At 43.7% G+C, this 14,205-nt stretch overlaps 1 protein-coding gene across 5 annotated transcripts in view; it reads right to left on the reverse strand.

The window, feature by feature from the left end:
* JADE2 (jade family PHD finger 2) overlaps positions 1 to 14,205 on the reverse strand; it is a 267,094-nt gene that overhangs the window by 14,657 nt on the left and 238,232 nt on the right. The gene's annotated exons all lie outside the window — the stretch shown is intronic.

Raw genomic sequence — 14,205 nt, forward strand, 5'->3', positions numbered from 1 at the left:
GATGTATAGGCAGCAATACAGATCAACAGACATCCCAGGTAGCCTCTATCTGTTTTCATGTTATGGTGATAGTAGGCAGCAGTTATCCACTGGTAGGCATTTTGAACACATGGACACATGAAGCTGCCTTATACAGAATCATACTATCGGTCCATCAAGGTCAGTATTGTCTACTCTGGCATCTGCTCTCCAGAGTCTGAAGAAGATGTTTTTCACATCACCCATACCTCATCATTTTAACTGGAGATGCCAGGGATTGGACATGGGACCTTCTGCATGCCAAGCACAGGCTCTACTATAGAGCCATTGTTTCTCCCCAATGAAGTAGCTCTAACCATTCCTTAGAGATAAAATTACCAAGAGCAAAATGCAAGAGTCACCTTGTGGTTCACATCAATAGGTCATGCCATTACAAACAGATCTCAGAACTAGCTGCTCTTAGAGAGAAATAGAATTGATGGACTATTGTTCTAAACAAATTAGGCTTTTGGGGGGTAACAATTTAATAAACCACTATAAACATTTTATAGAGGATTTACATTTTCAAGGCATGCCAATCAACGACTTCTCTCTCTTTTAAGCACTGAACTGACTTCCAGGATGAAAGAAAAGCAGAATTGATGTTTGCTCAATTCCTGCCAGCTAACTGGAGAAGGGCAGACACATTTTTCACTTGACTTAACAAATAAAATATATGGCTTTGTTTAGACAGAGCAATGCTTCCAAACAGCAATATGAATGTTACCCTTTCTGAAAAGGAAGCTTGTCAAAAGCAACAACTGCATTTCAAAGCCTGACAGCTAGGGGTTTACTTTTCAATTCACAAAAGGCAGATAGATAGAAAAGTTGTGTATTTAGACTGGCAGCTCCTTCCAGACTTAAGAAGTACCACTTGCTGAAATCAGTCACTACTTGCTGATTTCACCGTTTTCTCTAATTGACCAAAATAAAAAGCAAACTTTCTCCTTCCCTTGTGTCCAGGAATCATACACAGACATAAAAGTCTTATGACAGACACTGAACAATGCATGGCCCACACTTCTCCTTCCAGTCCATTTGTTACTATTAGGAATTCCCACTTTATAGGGGCTGATAGTAGCTCATTTGTTCATAATTCAACCCTTTGTTGTTCTCCAAATCAAAACTGGTTCATTTCACAAGGGAATTCTTAGATTTGTGATCTGAATATAACCAAGTTTAAAATTATGAGGCCAACCCCATCAGCATTAGAAGCGAGTTTTTGTGTCTCTCACTTTAGGTATGAGAACTTAGTGGGGAAAATCAGCCAATTCAATTTAAAATTATCAATTTGTGTCTGACCACACTGAAGCAGTATACACTGTTTTCTTTAGGAGTCAACGATGTCTAATTACCTGTTATATCTTTTACAAAAGAAGCAAACTATATACCTACATGTACATTTTGTTCTTAGTTTTATCCTATTTCCTTTCAGTTAGCTGTCAAACAGAAAGTGCACTCTCTCCATGTCCCCATTATTTTCAGTGGAGGAAACAGTTTAATAGCCCTTCCCTCCTTTCCTGATGTGTCAGTCTCCCACTTAAAATCATACAACTAATGGCTACATTTGATAAACGTAATAATCTCAGTTAAAAAGTATTACTTTTTATTTACATTATTACAGAATGTGTAATTCTGCCTATAGGACTGGATTCAGTGATCCATTCTTGACCTTTTATATATACAGTATTTGCTGGCGTATAAGACTACTTTTTCCCCCTGAAAAACATGCCTTCAAGTGGGGGGGGTCGTCCTATACATCGGGTGCACTTCAGTTGGGATAGACATAGCTGCCCATAGTGGCCCATAGTACTGTAATGTAACAAACTCTATATTTTTAGTGGAAATGTTGGGGGGTCGTCTTATACACCCACTCGTCTTATACGCCGGCAAATACGGTAGACGTGTTATATATGAAAATTTCACCCAGGTATTGGGATACCCTTGATCTGGAGCTGGACTCAATATTAAGAAGTGGCAGTGGTTGCCAGAGGTTGCCAGCTTTGGCTGGTAAGTCAGCTGTGGCCTCTCTTGAGCAGGAAAAATCTTGCATGCCCTAGTAACATAGATTACTTAAGTCTGTGTTGTATATTGGGGTCCCCTTGAAAACCATCTAGTAGTTAGAGGTGGTACATAATACTGTAGCCAGAATGTTGTCTGGAGTGAATTATAGGGATTATCTACACTGGCGCTCAGCTTTCTTCTAGGCCCAATGCACGGTGTTGATATTGACTTTACAGGTTGGGGCCAGCAAAACCGAAGGACCACATACTCTAATGTGAACCTACTTATCTTCATAGGATGCCCCTGCCATCTGAGACTAGATGGGTATCAGGAAATATGTAGTGGTTAACAGCAGTGGCTTCTAATCTGGTAAGCTGGGTTTGATTCCTCGCTTCTTCATATGCAGCCAGCTGGGTGACCTTGGGCTCATCACAGCCCTGATAGTGCTGTTCTCATAGAGCAGTAATATCATGGCTCTCTCAGCCCCACCTACCTCACAGGGTGCCTGTGAGAGGAAAAGAAGGCATTTGTAAGCCGCTTTGAGACTCCCTCTGGTAGAGAAAAGCGGGGTATCGCTTCTTCTTCGTCAATTGTCATCATGGCCTCCTCTGCAGACTGGGGGTACATAAAGAGAAGGGAGGTTTGGTTTGGTGTTTTTTTTTTTTAATGAACTTGGGAAGTCCCCAGTTTTGCAGAAAACCCAGAATTTTGGCGGAAACTTTGGTCCTGGATCCATACCAGTCTGGCTTCCATCCTGGCCATGGAGTGGAGACCGTGCTGGTCACCCTGATAGATGATCTCTGGCGTCAACTGGATCAAGGAAGATTGGCCATTCTTGTATTATTAGATCTGTCGGCCACATTTGATGTGGTCGACTATGAGCTCTTGGTCCACCGGCTTGCTGACACCAGGATTGGAGGGATGGTCCTTAAGTGGCTGACCTCCTTTCTAGAGAACAGGTTGCAGAGGGCTGCAGTGGGGATGAGTTATCTGACTCCTTTGCACTACCGTGCCGGGTGCCACTGGGAGCGGTACTCTGTTTGTTTAACATCTATATGCACCCTTCCTGCCCAGTTGGTCTGGAGTTATGGGCTGGGATGTCATCAATATGCAGATGACACCCAGTTCTATCTCCTGATGGATGGCTGGCTTGATTTCCCCCAGAAACATTCGCCAGTTGTTTGGAAGAAGAGGCTGGGTGGACCAGGGAGAGTCACCTGAAACCTCAACCCCTCCAAAACAGAGGTCCTCTGGCTGGGTTGAAGGGGGCAGGAGGAGGAAGCGCGTCTTCCCTGCTTGGACAGGGTACAATTGGTGATCTTGGATGCCTCGCTTTCTATGGAGGACCAGATCACTAAGGTAGCCCAGATGGTGTTTTCCCATCTGCACCAAGCACGGCTACTAGCACCCTACCTGGGCGCACCTGGATTGGGCTGGCCCCTGGAACACCTCCTCCAGAACCTGGCCGCAAGGCGCTCAGCCAGCCTCATGGCCAGATGCTGCCTGGCTGATGAGGAGGGCGCTCCCATGGTGCTGTGCCATCACTGCCAATCGGCCCACCCACCAGCAGCCATAGCGGGACAACCGGCAGCACGGCCATCACCCCGCCCACCACCGCAGCTACTACGTTGGCTGCTGCGCGCCACATCGACCAGCTGTGGAGCCGTTGCTCCAGCCAGCAGCACGACGCCCCACTTGACCGCCACACACCCTCTGCCCACCCGCCAACCCATTGGCACCACCGCCAGCTCCTATGGTAGGTTGCCTGACCACTAGCACCCATTGCATTCCTGGATGCAACAGGCTTGAAATCTAGTCAATAAATAAATAAATAAATAAATAAAAGTTTTAAAAAATATTTGAACAGAAAAACAGCAACTCTGAAGCTGTGGGGCGGGGAGAAAGAGCCAGACAGACCTATGTCCTTAGATGCAGCTTCCGTTGCCACTGGGAGTCATCCCTTCTTCTCATTGAGCAGGTAGCACTGTGGATGGGGAGGGCAGGCACTTCAGTGAGACAGGCTGATATGTGGTTGGTGGAAAGAAGCTGGTGTTGCCCCTTTGTCATCTAGAGCAATGGTCCTTTTTCGGGCTGGGGACTGGGGGGGGGCAGGGAGGTGCCAGCACTAGCGCACTGGCGGGCGCAGATGCGCAGGTGCGGTAGCTCCATGCCTGTGCGTTTGCGCCTACTGGCGCCCGCGGCTCTCCCCCCCTTGCAGTAGGTGCCTGGGAGTGATCGGCCAGTGAACAGCGCGGTGGGGGGGGGGGAGGCGCACCAGCGCCCGCACCTCCCTCCCCCCTGTCGTGAGCCGGTCCCAGTTTGCGGCCTGGGAGTTGGGGAAGACTGATCTAGATAATGGAGTGGTAATTGGCCAGGGGAGGGAAACCAGGAGCCATTCCCATCCCTCACCATCAAGTGTGGAAGGAGGGAGAAGGTCAAATAGATGAGCAGTTAGGGAGAAGTGCAATCACTGCTGCACAGTGGCGGCATTACAAGTAGAGAGGAAAGAATTGCTAACACTGCTCCCCCTTGCTTACTGAAGCTAATGAATAGGTGGATGAGCAGCAGCATTTTGTATAATTTATTATGAAAAACCCCTTAAACCCACCTTTTCAGAGAGATGAACTACTTAGATTTATATTTCAAAAGAAACTTCCTGTTACATATTTAGCTCTATGGATCCCTGACTTGTACAACCAGGAGTGTATTAGGATTTAAAACTCTCATCCACCTGTCTCTGTTCATCTAATTTGCCCATCTATCTGGATTTAGCAGCAAATATACTACATGTAAAGATCATGTGAGCTGATCATGTATGCTTTATAAAGCAGCTTTTTGTCCCAACCTATAAAAGGATTCACGTAGGATCTTGAAACATCCATACATGAGAGATATTCTTGGATACAATCACATTTATAAACACTTTCAGCATTGAGTTTTTCAATAAGAGAGTTACAGGACCATTCTGAATTAATAAGGTAACATTGGGAGCATTCCATTGTCTGAGGGAGTATGCATGTACATGAAAGCTCACACCCTGAATACATCTTTGTTGGTTTTAAGGGTGCTATTGGACTCAAATTCTATTGGGAGCATCCATTATATGAATATATTTCTTATTATGTGAACATAGGGAAAGCTGAAAGAATTTTCATAACTTCATCTTTCTAGAGCCAGGCTTTCAAAGCAACCACAAGTGACAATAAGAAAGGCCACTTTAAGCACATTTCCAAGAAAGCAGATTTGTTTTGGAAGCAAAGCTCTCCAGGCTACAGATCAAACAGAGTGAAATGTAACTCATGCATTTTTGGAGGTTATTTAATAGCCTCTGTGACCACTGGGATTACAGATGATGTGCAGAAATTTAGCTCCCAGGGAAAGTGCTGTTATTTACCCTAAACACATTGTAAATATGAAAATGATTTTATAGTACTAGATAGGGAACACCAATGCAGGCTGCTATGTATTTGAATCAACTTCTCAGATAAGTCTTAAGGGAAAAAAGCAGAGAATTAATCTAGTCTGATCTGTATGTCACTTCAACATAAACTTTAATGGAATTATCCATCATTTTAAAAAGATCAAGATGAAATGGAGAACAGATACAGTCTTGAGCTGTGTCCATAGTTGCTTATAAAACTGCAATTTCCTATTGAAACAGGGCTGGTATTTTGTGATTTGGTCCTCTTTCCATGTATGTCACTGGCAAATCTCCATCTGGCTTAAGGCAGAAGCCAGAAACAGCTTCTTCTATGTCAAGTTTATCTCTAGCTAGCAAGAGCTCTTCTGTAGAAGTCCGCATCACTGAAGCTGAGCAGTCAAAGCTCAACAAGTGGGAACAAATAAGACAGCTGCTCCAGTCAACTCGAAGCCTATAAAATCTAAGCTGGCAAATATGAACTATTTGCAGTATAACCAAGGGAGAGGGATGGCCAGGAACTAGAAGTGTAACAGATGGCATGAGGAGCACTTCCCTGCCTATGGGTGCTAAAGAGAACATGGAGCAGGATAAGTAGGGTAAACAGGAGCTGTGGAACTCCTTGCCTCCAAACTGGGTAATTAGTAATCATGACACATTCCATGGACAATTCTTCAAGTGCATTAAATATAAACAGCTTATATTGCAGGACTATTTTGGCTGCTGCTCAAGCAGCCTGGCAACATATAATTGTACTTACCCAAATACCTGTAATGCATCTACTAGCTATGATTCTATACTTGTAGAACTTCTACAACCTAAGATTCTCAAAGGTTTCTGATTTATTTGTACTTTATCAGTGCCTGCTGTGTTACACAGCCTTTACCTCTAGGCATTTCAAGGTTCTAATGACTGGAGTTGGAGATGACTCAAGTTTACGCTACTGACCCGTTGCAAAGAAAGGAAAAAAGCAGATAGCATCAAACTTCAGATCAATAAAGTATGCCTTGTAGTGAACATCAGAGGAGTACAACATAAACTCAAGTGGTAGTAACAACAACAGTGTCAAAAACAGAGTTTTATTTTATATCAAACATTGCATGGCATCAAATTATGTAACCTTGCAAGAGGAGAGAGAGCATAAGAACACTGCTCTGAATCAAGGTCCTTCAAGGCCAGCATTCTGTTTCCATATGTGGACAGCCAGATGACTTTGGAAAGCATACAAGCAAGGATGGTTTCTCCTGTTATTTGCCTGAAGCCTCTGCTATTCAGAGACTGTACAGGGAGACTGTACAGGGAAATGCCATTTCGCTTTTATGGCTAATAGCCATTCATAGACTTATCCTCCAAGAATCCCTTTTTAAAGCCATCTAAATTAGTGACTATCACAAGACATTTGGTAATAAATTGAATAATTTGTTGTGGAGATTATGGGAAGTACAGGACTGAGCTCCAGCTGTGGCATTTTCCAATACATGATAAAATAACAGATTCAAGAGATTTTTTGTTTCTTTAAAAACCATTTCCTTCTATGTATAATACATTTGAATACTTAAGAGAAAATTACTTGCTATATGAATATATCCTTGATAATGGTAATGAGAAGTGTCCATTGAGAGAGCCAGTATGGTGTGGTGGTTAAGAGCGGTGACCTCTGACCTGGAGAGCTGGGTTTAATTTCCCGCTCCTCCACATGTAGTCAGCTGTTGTGGGGAGATTGTAAGCTGCTTTGAGTCTTCTTTGGGTGGTAAAAAGCAGGGTGTAAAAACCAAGTGTTGTTCTTCTGTTATAAAAGTACTTATTTATGTATTTAATTTATACCTCCCTTTTTCTCCCCAATGTGGACCCAACGTTCTCCAGTCCACCATTTTCTCATCACAACAACCCTGTGAGGTATATTGAATGTGTGACCCAAGATCACCCAGGAAATGTCCTTGGGATATGAACCTGGGTGACTGAAAGTCTACCCACTATACTATGCTGGCTTCATATCAAGCTATTCACTGAAATGCAATGTAGGTTCAGGGTGCATGAAGGTCAAAGTCTCCCTTCCCACTCCCAGCCCCTTCAGAACAGCGCCCAATGAGTTTCATGGAGGCTGTCACTGGGAAGATCAGCTTCAGCCACTATGGGATTACACTATGGGTGTGCTGAAAGGTTTTGCTGTCTGTGGTTGGGTGTCTTTGGATTTCAGACACAATTTGTATTTATTATGACATTTATGAAACACGAGCAATCTATGATAAGATCATTTTTAATTTTATTGGCGTAGGCAGACTTTCTCAATTAACTGTAGTGTGGTGATTGCAATCTGTACACTAATTTGTTTATGTACTGAACGGATACAGATTAAATGCTTATTTTAAAGAATAACTTGCTGCCAATTCACACATATGGGAATTATTGTAGAATGCAGAATTTCCATTGCTTTCCTCCCGACCACTATGACTCTGCAAAAAATGAATTTTAATGTATACTCCAGATCCTTACCATTAGCTATATTAATAAAAGGGAAACAGGCTACAGGGTGGAGCCTGTCTGGGTCTATCTGGCCCTGAAATGCAGGCCAACCCTAGATTGGGCTGGCCTCTAGAGGGCCACCAGGCAGCTGTGCACAGCTCACCTGCCCTCGTGGCCAGATGCAGGCAGGGCAGGCATGGCTCTTTGGTTCTCCAGCTTCAGCAGCCTGTGTATTAATCCATATCAAGGACTGGGCTCACATGGAGAAAAAGGATGCTTTGTACCCCACGGAGGTCCCTAACCTCTTTAGCTTCCACCCCCAAATCTCTGGGAGCGTCTCAACCTGGATTTGGCGACCCTAATGCCCCTTTCCTCACTGAAGGCTGGTGGTGGTGGGGGATCAGGCAACTCTATCTGGCAGAGGATAATATTACCACCTTGGTGTGTATGGTTGGGGACATCCCACCCACCGCCTGGTAGAATTGACAATGTGGAGAGACTTGACAAAGGAAGGTATAAAAAGCATGCAGCCTGCCATCCCTGGGCTGGAAAGTTTGGCTTTGTTAAAAAGACCACAGCTTCTTGGGCTTTTTGTTGTTGTCCCAAGCACCAGGGTAAGTGAGATTGGGCAAGTTCAGACAGTGTGTGAATGTAGGGATCTGGAGATGGCTTCTCAAAGTCAGCACTGTGTAGTAGGCTAGGATATGAGAAGCCCATGTTCAAATCCCCACTCTGCCAGAGAAGTGGCTTTGGCCCAGCTTGGGTGCCCCACTGGGAAGAAAGGTGGAATATAAAGGAAAAATGACCGGGAATACATGGACAAGCTTGAGGAGGCAGGATTGCTGTACCAAAGGCTGGATGAACAGGAGGGCCCTTTAGCACAAGGGTAGTCAACCTGTGGTCCCCCAGATGTCCATGGACTACAATGGACTACAATTCCCATGAGCCCCTGCCAGCAAACATGGTATGCAAATGCTGGCAGGGGCTCATGGGAATTGTAGACCATGGACATCTGGAGGAACACAAGTTGACTACCCCTGCTTTAGTGGCTATTACATCTCTGGGTGCAACGGGCTTTACAGCTAGTATAGCTATAAAACAATGTTCACATATTCATCAATATTGACTACAATGACTAAAGGCACTGTGAAATTTGCCACCAGGGACAATTATTTCTTGATGACCTGTAAGGTCCTGTTCCCCACCAGTACCGCTCATGCAGTCTCAGATGCCTTCTCTGCAGATTTTGTCTGTTTCTCCTCATAGTGCTATTACTGATAATGCTCTTCTCTGGAAAATTGTCTCTGGACTAGACACTTCCAAAATGATGTTAAAACAACTTACTGAATTGTATGGAAAGTTATCATGGACTGATTCTCAAAAAATATCTTCCAAACAATATCAACCCCTACCCTCATTTCTGGCAGTAATTAAACATCAACAAAACCTTTTTTGCTATTGTTGCAAACTCAATCAACATATGAATCATAATCTAATCTGCAAATTTCCACCTATGCACTGAAAGTGTTAGCTGATGAGCAAGAAACGTTGGCAAAAGTATGTGAATGACCCTGCAGATTGTTCTACCAAAATTATGAGTCATGCCTTTAACAATGGGCAAGTACATTGGCGAGCATTTAGCCCAGTCAAGTGTATTTTTGGGCTGCAATGCTGTTGCCGCCTCGCAGAGCCAGCAACATGGCTTTGTAGCCTGAAGGGATGCCCCCCCCCAGTTCCGTCTCAGTGGCAGCGTTTGTTCAGGGCACAAAGCCCTCTTGCTGCTTCTGCAAGGCAGTGGCAGGGCTTTGCGGCCAAAGGGACGCTGGAAAGCCCTCCCCTCCTCCCCCCCCCGGCTCCTACCCAGAGGCAGCGTCCCTTTGGCCACAAAGCCCTCTCTGGAAGCCGTGGTGCTGCTGCTAGCAGGCAAGGAGGGAGGGTGGGAGCTGGAGGGGGAGGGCCAATCAGGATGCGGATAAAAATAAGAACAGTTAAGTTAGCAAACTGGAACACTTTGAAGATATGACTTGTTATATCATTCACTGTGGTATATACTCCTTTCCCATTGTAAAAGCCAAGGGGAAAAAAAAACTTATGGTACTGATGTATTGTGGCCTAAAAATTCAGACTTTAATCCACTGTGTCAAATGTATGAATTATATATGTAAGAGCGGCAACAGATATGTGACTCTTCTATGCAGGCCCTAAACATACACAAGGTAAAAACAGGAAACTAGTTTGGGGAAGTAAATAAATAAACATATTTTCTTTTACAAAAAGTTAAATATATTCAACTTACATGATCTTTCATGTCATGCCAAAGCCAGAATTAATGGTATGCATGATACCATAACTACATGGTATGCAGATGAAGACTGGGTTTGGAGTGGTTGTAAAATGTATTATTGAATTTGGAGGCTGTTTAATACTGCTATCACCTAGTGCAGAATACAGATCTGCATTCACACTGACCTTTATTCTGGGCATGCTGAAGTTATGACAAGGTGACTTTCAGAAAACAAATAGCTGTCCACAAAACAAAATGGCTGTATTCGTTTCAACTGTATTTCCAGTAGAACATGCCCACCACTGTAGGCGCTAAAAGTCTGGTAAATTTGGGGGACATTTGATTTGAGTCTGAAAATTGCATGTGATCTTTTTATTCATGGTGCCATAACAGGAGATTTGGAACCACTGCTTTTCAGTGCACACATTCTGGATGTAAGAATTCAAGTCCAGGGAAAGATGAGAATGTAGTCCAGACAGTCCTAAAGAAACCCCAGCCACGTGATGGCTTCTGAGGAGGATCCAAAGCCACAAACACAACAACTGGCTGAGAACTCTGCCAACAGCCAGATGCTGCTCCTCAAGAAAACGTTACATAGTTTTGAATTTTGCCTCTTGTGTTCTTATTGCAAAAAAAAAAAGGGGGGGGGAGGGAGGGAGAAATGTATAGGACGCAGACTTCACGGCTATGTACTTGTGGATGTCCAGCTGTGTGTGGAAAACAAAATCCTACTGTGTCCATGTTTATTAAAAGGAATCAAACTCTGTGCAATCACAATAAGATACCTATGGAGATACACAGCAAATGAATTTACAGATAAAGCTAAAACCACTGAGAAGCAAAAGATAACCAGCCAGCAGTTTAACCTTTGATCCTTGGTGGAGTCAGAGGTGAAGCCCCTGTGACTGCTAGTAAACTTGCCAGTGAAACAGGTGTTGCCATTAAAAAAACCTCTAACATCTAAAGCCGTAGGCCAACATGGGCAATAACAACCAAAACAGAGGGCAAGAGGGAAGCATACTTTGCAAGAATATTACACTGAAGATTAGGATGATTAAAAGTAATAGCTGTTCTGCTGGCAGAAGCGAGTCTTTCTCTGCCTTCCTATTCTCCTAGAAACTATCTGTGATCCCCACAAATGCATTTTGGGGCATCAGAAGAATTCACAGAAAAAAACTCCATGAAAGCTGAGGGACTGCAGTGACAAGGGGAAGTGGGCAAGAATGTCACTTCTCCCTCTCCTGGCAGCAGAAAATCCACAGGATGTAACCAATATGTAACAATGGATTAATGTGGCGTTTCTAGCTAATTTCCTTCTACCTGCACATGATATATGACCCTTTGCACAATACCAATAGAAGCAACAGCATTAGAATCTCATGTACACTGTGAAATTAAGGCGGCTGCCCTAATGTGCAATTAAAAGATTATTTGTATGTGTTCAGAAGGTACCTTGTTGCCTGTGACCAACAGGGGCTGGCACCATTAACAGATGGGAGATGAGGCACTACTCATGAACTAATTCTCTTTTGAAACAGCTGCAGCTTTTGAAATATGGGTAAACTAGGCCTTTGGTAGTTACTTGCAGATCGTTTCAGAGCAGTAAGTCTGAAGTTAATGATGCTAACTTGGAAGTTCAGGAAAGGAATTGCAAGTGACTAATAACTAAATACATGAGCCCATTTGGGTGGTAATACTCCCTGATATCAAAACATGTTTGCAAAAGTGACATTGTTTACAAAAGGGCTTCTTTCTCATCTCTCTTTGCTGAAATTGAGCCCATATTTTTTGAAGTTAATCCACGTGTCCTCTCTAGAGATAGTGCTATGAGATTACCTTAGCTGCGGGACCACTTACCTGCTTATGTCCCCCACAGGGCTCTTCGCTTTGCGGGACATACGCCTGGCCTCAACCAGGGCCAGGGCTTTTTCGGCCCTGGCCTCAACCTGGTGGAATGAGCTCCCGGAAGAGCTACAGGCCCTGCGGGATTTGTCAGCTTTCTGCAGGGCCTGTAAGACGGAGTTCTTCCGCCAGGCGTATGGTTAAGGCCAGAGTGGTACCCGGTGTTGTCTGCTGAGGATCTGTAGCTGGAATTAACAAAGTCCCTTGCTCCCAGATAAAGAGCAATAGACTCATGCTGAGGGGGTGGTGGTGGTAATATTTTGTTGTCTGCCATCTGATATTATGCTATTGTTCTAATTGTGTTTTAATGGGTGATTTTAGGGGATTCTATTGTATTCATAGATTTTGTAAACCGCTGTGAGACATTTGAGAGTGGCAGTATATAAATATAAATAAATAAATAGAAGAAGAAAAAGAAGAAAAAGAAGAAGAAGAAGAAGAAGAAGAGGAAGAGTTGGTTCTTATATGCCACTTTTCCCTACCCGAAGGAGGCTCAAAGCGGCTTACAGTCGCCTTCCCATTCCTCTCCCCACAACAGACACCCTGTGAAGTGGGGGAGGCTGAGAGAGCTCTGATATCACTGCTCGGTCAGAACAGCTTTATCCGCGCTGTGGTGAGCCCAAGGTCACCCAGCTGGTTGCATGTGGGGGAGCGCAGAATCGAACCTGGCATGCCAGATTAGAAGTCCGCACTCCTAAACCACTACACCAAACTAACCACTACACCAAACCGCACTCCTAACCACTACACCAAATACCTATTGGTTTGCCTAATACTCAAAGACAGTACTGGATAATGTTAAGGTTTAATTTCATCCAGGGCTCAGCAACAGAAACATAACTTATTCTCAGTGCCATGAGGCTGTCCTGGAAATACAAGTAAAATAAATCCAGCCACAAAGTGATCCCAAGTGGTCTCCATTTGTCTGGAATCAGTCAGCCTGTCTTCCACACAGACATGTAATCTCATATTTTCATTTTAGAAATTCCTTACAATCTGTACCTCAGACAGACCTATACAACGTACAGGGAACGAAAACTTTATAGTGTCTTGATTTTCACCACTGAAAAACCTTGCTCCTTTTACAAATGAGTTTTATACTGTTTTTCTAAAATTTACCAGGGAAGACATTAGGACATCCCCACAACCTACTTTCTCTGTCAAATAGAACAAATAAACAAGTAAAACAAATAAACTGGCCATCTTCAGCCAGCAACTGGACAGCTACGTATCATGGATGCTTTAGGCTGATCCTACATTGATCAGGGTGTTGGACTAGATGTCCCCTATGTCCCCTTCCAACTCTACGATTCTCGTCTCCCAAGATGCTCATATACATAACAAAGACCAGTTGACTGAATCATAGGTACTCTCTCTTATTTAGGAAAATTATCTAAATATATTTAATCCAGGAGGGATAAGGAATGTAGCTACTTAGAGTGCAACCTGGGGAAAGACAAACAGGGTCCAAAAGGTCAACACTGCTGGGATAAGGCATAATGATGTTTGAACTCAGGCAGGGGGAAGACAAGTCTGAGGGGAAAATTACACTGGTGATCCGGGACTGAAACTCTACAGGTGTTTTTTTTACTCTAAATAGCAGGCACGAGTGCATTGCTGAGCTGAACTGGGACTGAGGCAATGGGCAAGATGGTGATGGTAGAGTTAACTCTTCTCCGTTTGTGCTGTTTTCCCAACCTAAATTATTCTCCTCCATCTTCGATCAGCTACAGGAGAGAAACAAGACTAGTAAAATTGTGGTAACTGTCTTTCTTCCTTCCCCTATTGCAACATGTGGTTGGGAATACAGCATTGAAAGAAAAGTTAAATCCACCTTTCCTAGGACTGGAGTTCTGATCTGACTTGGAGTAATCCTAAACAGGTCTACTCAGAATTAAGTCCCATGTTATGATTGTAAGCCATTATTTACAATAAGGAGTAAAAAAGTGTCCCTAAGATTGCCTCCAATGAGGACTTTCTGTTTCTAGGGTTAAACGCTTCAAGGCAAGGTACATATGTTTTTAGTATTTCAACTGTGAAACAGTTGGCATAATATGCAGGTCGGATTACTTAGATTTGGGGAACTTGAATATGGCAACTAGCATGTATTTGCATA

The sequence above is a fragment of the Paroedura picta genome, chromosome 3 (genome assembly GCF_049243985.1).
Source record: "Paroedura picta isolate Pp20150507F chromosome 3, Ppicta_v3.0, whole genome shotgun sequence".
Taxonomy (NCBI): Eukaryota; Metazoa; Chordata; class Lepidosauria; order Squamata; family Gekkonidae; genus Paroedura; species Paroedura picta.